The 6,268-nt window shown below is 47.0% G+C and overlaps 1 long non-coding RNA gene across 1 annotated transcript; it reads right to left on the bottom strand.

Annotated features, from left to right (window-relative positions):
* Positions 1 to 152: 152 nt before the first annotated feature.
* Positions 153 to 1,842, bottom strand: LOC111953793 (uncharacterized). The gene is made up of 2 exons (XR_002875916.2): positions 1,129 to 1,842; positions 153 to 618 (listed from the first exon to the last, which is right to left on the bottom strand). It is a non-coding gene; the product is annotated as an uncharacterized lncRNA (long non-coding RNA).
* Positions 1,843 to 6,268: the final 4,426 nt, after the last annotated feature.

Genomic DNA, 6,268 nt, shown 5'->3' with positions numbered 1-6,268 from the left:
TGCTGACCCCTAGTAATTGACACATTGCCTGCCCTTCAGTCTACCTCTGCCTCAACTACCCTCCCCCTCTCTCTTTCAGTTTATGTGCTGACTGTGGCTTTGACAACACTTGTCCTCAAGCTTGTGTGAGAGAAACCCAGTAATGCAAACAGTAAGGGTATATGACAACCAAGGCCTTTGAGCTTTATGCAAATCAGAATATTAGAGGTCTGCAGATGTGCTTTTTGGTATAAGAGGCCTTTATGGAGATTAGGATTTGTAGTACTGACATAGTTTGATGACAGACTGGATGTCGTATGACCAACTGTGCACTGTGTGGTACATGAACGTCGATGGGGCTGGGGGAATCACATGGTTGAGTGCCCACCATGTGAGGAGGGATCAAATGTCTTTTCCAAGCACCCACATATTCTGTCTCCTTGGGCTGTATGTAGTAGAGAACCTGTTGGACTGTATATTCTTAGCACTATATGTTCTCTCGCAGGTGCTTGTAAGGGCACAGATGACAGACCGGTAGGATTCCAGTTGAGGTAGTTTAATGACTCTGATTCACATAGAGCAGGAACGGCACAGCACAGTGTATGGCTTGACACGTGTTTACCAAGAGTGTGTGTGGTTCTGAAAAGGGGGAAATTAAATACAATAGTAAATGGCAGGTATAAGCTTAATACAACCCACAATTACATGAACTATAAATAATATGGCTACGATAGGTTATCTGCTGCACAGGGCAATACAACATGGCTGTGACTTCACTAATGAATGATCAGAGGAGTGCAACTACACAGCAGTACTGAGCAGCACCGTCATCCTCACACAACTGCATGAACTTGAATGTTTATAGCTACATCCACAAGGCTTATTGCTAACGAAATGCCCACATAATCTATGCAGTATACATCCATAAGGCTTATTGCTAACAAAATGCCCACATAATCTATGCAGTATACATCCATACAACCACAGGGCATATAAGACTAGACACTGGTGGACATTATACTATACAATGAAATGCTAAATGTCTGAAATTAGATGACAGAAACAGGGTTAGCAAGCTTACAGGTAAACACGCTAATTAGCACAACAAAGGAGTGCGTTCCACATGAATAATTAGAAATATTAACTCACAGGAGATGGCTGGAACTTATCACTTGGCTTGTGTACTTTCTCTAGTGTTACGAGAGGTCCCGGGTTCAAATCCCGGATGAGCCCCCATTATGTTACGCACGCCTCTGAAGAGGGAACGCAACACCCTGCTACAACTCAACTCCCCGTGAAGTGAAAGAGGTATGGACTGTAGGTGCGAGAAAGGACAACAAAAGGCAGAATTGACCGTTTACTAGGACTTTATTCCTTTACACGGTAATATGGGGAAAGGGGGCTGGACGGAACCAAAGCAAAGCAAGTAAATATCAAAGCTTCCCCTCTCCCATCTAACTTAACACCAGCTGGTGCCCTAACCAAAATACAGGGGGTGGTCCACCCAGGTCTTACCTAGTGTGCCTAGACAGTGAATATACTATGGGTATACGTATGCCCACGGGCCTCTTGCCTAAGCACTCCCTAGCCTTCCCCCCCTGGGAACAAATGAAACAGGAGAACAAACAATATCTCAACCAAACTAAGAAACAAAGGACATCAAATAAGCTCTATCTGAGCAACAATCTCACACGGAACATACCAACTGCTCCCAGCAACAACTAACACAGTACATACCAACGACCAACATGCTATAACCCTCAGCCATCAACCTCCTCTCTCAGCAAGGATCTATATAACATTCAATCTCTCCAGCAATGATCTCAGCCTACAATGATCTCAGCCTACAATGATCTCAGCCTACAATGATCTCAGCCTACAATGATCGCTCTCTTCTGAACAGAACACTGGCTTTTATATAGTTTCAGAAGGCATTGGAAATTAGAGACAGCTGCGTCTTGACGAGGGGGCGGGGTCAGCTCTCCAATCATCAATTGGAGTCGACCAATCAGCTGCTTGGGCAGAATTCAGGAAGCCATCTCCTGAAACACATACTCAAATACACAAGCTACAACACAGAAACTGGGGAACGTAACATCTAGTTACTTCCTTCTCCTCAATTAGAGATCGCCCAGCATGCTCTGCTCCACATCACCGGTGGGCGGAGCTACAGCTCTCCTATGATGAACTAATATTTTCTCTCAATAGTCTTTCATATAGCCACCCCAAATTGCGACTTCAATTTGGTTCTGAGAAAGGCTAAGGGTTCTTGAGCGGGGTTACGGCAGGAGTACTGTTGTTGTCTTCTCTGTCCGGGAGAGCTGAGAGGACTACCAACCGGGCAACAGGACAAGTATATGTTCTGTCCTTGATCTTGACCTCGGCAGACCTCACATGACCATCTGCGCTTGAGTGAACTTTAATGACATGTCCGATTGGCCAGAGGGCTCTCAGAAGCTGTGGTCTACCAACATTACCACCATATCCCTTTTGAGGTCGTCAGGGATGGCATGCCACTTCTGGCGGGCTTGCAGGCTGAGTAGGTAGTGCCTGATGTAGCTGGACCAGAAGTGATCCGTCAGGATCTGGCAGTGTCTCCATCGATGTCTGCTGAGGAGCTCAGTCTCTGGGTACACCACTTGTGGCAGGGATCCGTCTGGCCGCCCCATCAACAGGAGCTTAGGGGTCACGGGGTCCAGGTCTGCCATAATGGAGGACACATAGCCCAAGGGCTTCGATTTCAGGATACCCTACACTTCAATGAGGACAGTTTGTTCCCTGGTCAGAGAACAGCTCAGCCGGTGTCCCTCGGCAGGCGATGACTCTTCTAAGGGCCATCAGAAAGGAGTCGGCATCGATGTTGGTCAGGAGGTCCAAGTATACACCCATCATATACACCCCTCGTGGTGAGACCAGTTAAGGGCCCGAAGTAGTCCATGCCCGTGGAGTGGAAGGCTGGCTTAAAGAGGCGCAGGCGTGCAGCTGGCAGGTCAGCCATCTTGGGGACAGCAGGTCTGGATTTACATCTACGGCATTCTTTGCAGGTGTGCTGGAATCGACGGATGGCTTCCCACCCGCAGAAGACCCAACGGGTGTGGCGGATCTCTGCAAACACCCTCTCAGGGCCTGGATGGCACAGATGGCTGTCGTGATCTTGGATAAGGAGTCTAGTGGATGGATGACCAGGATTGAGGACGATGAGATGAACTGTAGAATGTTCTAGATCTTCGGCACAACCTAGTCTACCACTAGACTAGCTCAGATGAGCTCTCTGGACTTGTCAAGCTCAGGTGACAAACTAAGTAGGCGACTGCTGGACGGGACAGGCTTACCAGCCTTCAGGAGACGGAGCTCATCTGGTAAACTCTCTCGCTCTCTTGAAGATGACGGTGTCCGCTTTCTGGTAGTCTTCAGCAGTAGGGCCACCACCCTGTCTTGGCTGTTGAAGTTACCGAGTCAATGTGCAGGGGTACAGGTTAGTCGAGGTAATATGTGCAGTACCAGTCAAAAGTTTGGACACACCTACTTCTTTATTTTTACTATTTTCTACATTGTGAAATAATAGTGAAGACATGAAATATGACTATGAAATAGCACGTGGAATCATATAGTAACCAAAAAAATTGTTAAAGAAATCAAAATAGATTTTAGATTTTAGATTCTTCAATGCAGCCACCGTTTGCCTTGATGACAACTTTGCACACTCTTGGCATTCTCTCAACCAGCTTCACCTGGATTGCTTTTCCAACAGTCTTGAAGGAGTTCCCACATATGCTGAGCACTTGTTGGCTGCTTTTCCTACACTCTGTGATCCAACTCATCCCAAAACATCTCAATTGGGTTGAGGTCGGGTGATTGTGGAGGCCAGGTCATCTGATGCAGCACTCTATCACTCTCCTTCTTGGTTAAATAGCCCTTACAAAGTCTGGCGGTGTGTTGGGTCATTGTCCTGTTGAAAAACAAATTATAGTCCCACTCAGCTTAAACCAGATGGGATGGCGTATCGCTGCAGAATGCTGTGGTAGCCATGTTGGTTTAGTGTGCCTTGAATTCCAAATACATCACGACAGTGTCACCAGCAAAGCCCCCCCAAACCATCACACCTCCTCCTCCATGCTTCACAGTGGGAACCACACATGTGGAGATCATCCGTTCACCTACTTTGCGTCTCACAAAGACACGGCGGTTAAAACCAAAAATCTCTAATTTGGACTCATCAGACCAAGGACAGATTTCCACCAGTCTAATGTCCATTGCTCGTGTTTCTTGGCCCAGGCAAGTCTCTTCTTCTTATTGGTGTCCTTTGGTAGTGGTTTCTTTGCAGCAATTTGACCATGAAGGCCAGATTCCAGATTCTCTCCTCTGAACAGTTGATGTTGAGATGTGTCTGTTACTTGAACTCTGTGAAGCATTTATTTGGGCTGCAATTTCTGAGGCTGGTAGCTCTAATGAACTTATCATCTGCAGCAGAGGTAACTCTGGGTCTTCCTTTTCTGTGGCGGTCCTCATGAGAGCCAGTTTCATCGTAGCGCCTGATGGTTTTTGCGACTGCACTTGAAGAAACTTTAAAAGTTCTTGAAATTTTCCGCATTGACTGACCTTCATGTCTTAAAGTAATGATGGACTGTTTTTTCTCTGTTCTTGCCATAATATGGACTTGGTCTTTTACCAAATAGGGCCATCTCTGTATACCACCCATCGGAAGGACAAAATGTCAGCATCGGGTAAACTCAAGGGGGGTGGTGTGTGTCTTTGTTAACAACAGCTGGTGCACAATATCTAATATGAAGGAAGTCTCAAGGTTCTGCTCGCCTGAGTTAGAATACCTCATGATAAGCTGTAGATCATACTATTTATTTCTATTTACCACCACAAATTGATACTGGCACTAAAACCGCACTCAACAATCTGTATAGGGCCATAAGCAAACAAGAAAATGCACATCCAGAGGCAGTGCTCCTAGTGGCCGGTGATTTTAATGCAGGAAAACTGAAATCAGTTTGACCTAATTTCTACCGGCATGTCACCTGTGCAACTAGAGGTGAAAAAACTCTAGATCACCTCCACACACAGAGACGCATACAAAGCTCTCCTTTACCCTCCATTTGGGTAAGGATGCTAAGCTACAGGACTGTTTCACTAGCACAGACTGGAATATGCTCCAGGACTCATCCAATGGCATTGAGGAGTTTACCAAATCAGTCACCGGCTTCATTAACAAGTGCATCGACAACGTCATCCCCACAGTGACCGTGCGTACATATCCAAACCAGAAGCCATGGATTACAGGCAACATCCGCACTGAGCTAAAGGTTAGAGCTGCCACTTTCAAGGAGTGAGACGCTTATACGAAATCCCACTATGCCCACCGACGAACCATCAAACATGCAAAGTGTCAATACAGGACTAAGATCGAATCATACTGCACCAGCGCTGATGCTAGTCAAATGTGACAGGGCTTGCAAACTATAACGAAATGAGAATGTTGTTCACTGACTACAGCTCAGAGTTCAACACCATAGTGCCCTCTAAATTCATCACTAAGCTAAGGATCCTGAGACTGAAAACCTCCCTCTGCAACTGGATCCTGGACTTCCTGACAGGACACCCCTAGATTGTGAGAGTAGGCAGCAGCACATCCGCCATGCTGATCCTCAACATGGGGGCCCCTCAGGGGTGTGTGCTTAGTCCCCTCCTGCACTCCATGTTCACCCATGACTGCTTGGCCAAGCACGACTCCAACACCATCATTAAATTTGCCGAGACACGATGGTGGTGGGCCTGATCACTGACGACGATGAGACAACCTATAAGGAGGAGGTCAGAGACCTGGCAGTGTGGTGCCAGGACAACAACCTCTCTCTCAATGTCAGCAAGACAAATGAGCTGATCATGGACTACAGGAAACGGAGGGCCCAGCCCGCCCCCATTCACATCAACAGAGCTGTAGTGGAGTGGGTCGAGAGCTTTAAGTTCTTCAGTTTCCACATCACTAAGGATCTATCATGGTCCAAACACACCAACACAGTCATGAAGAGGGCATGACAACGCCTCTTCCCCCTCAGGAGACAGAAAAGATTTTGCATGGGCCCTCAGATACTCAAAAAGTTCTACAACTGCACCATTGAGAGCATATTGACTGGCTGCATCACCGCTTGCTATGGAAACTGCTTGGCATCCGACCGCAAGGTGCTACAGAGGGTAGTGCGGACGGCCCAGTACATCGTTGGAGCCGAGCTCCTTGCCATCCAGGACCTCTATACTAGTCGTGTCAGAGGAAGGCCCTAAA

The sequence above is a fragment of the Salvelinus sp. IW2-2015 genome, linkage group LG27, assembly GCF_002910315.2.
Source record: "Salvelinus sp. IW2-2015 linkage group LG27, ASM291031v2, whole genome shotgun sequence".
Classification (NCBI taxonomy): Eukaryota; Metazoa; Chordata; class Actinopteri; order Salmoniformes; family Salmonidae; genus Salvelinus; species Salvelinus sp. IW2-2015.
This window is presented reverse-complemented; position numbering and strand designations above follow the sequence as displayed.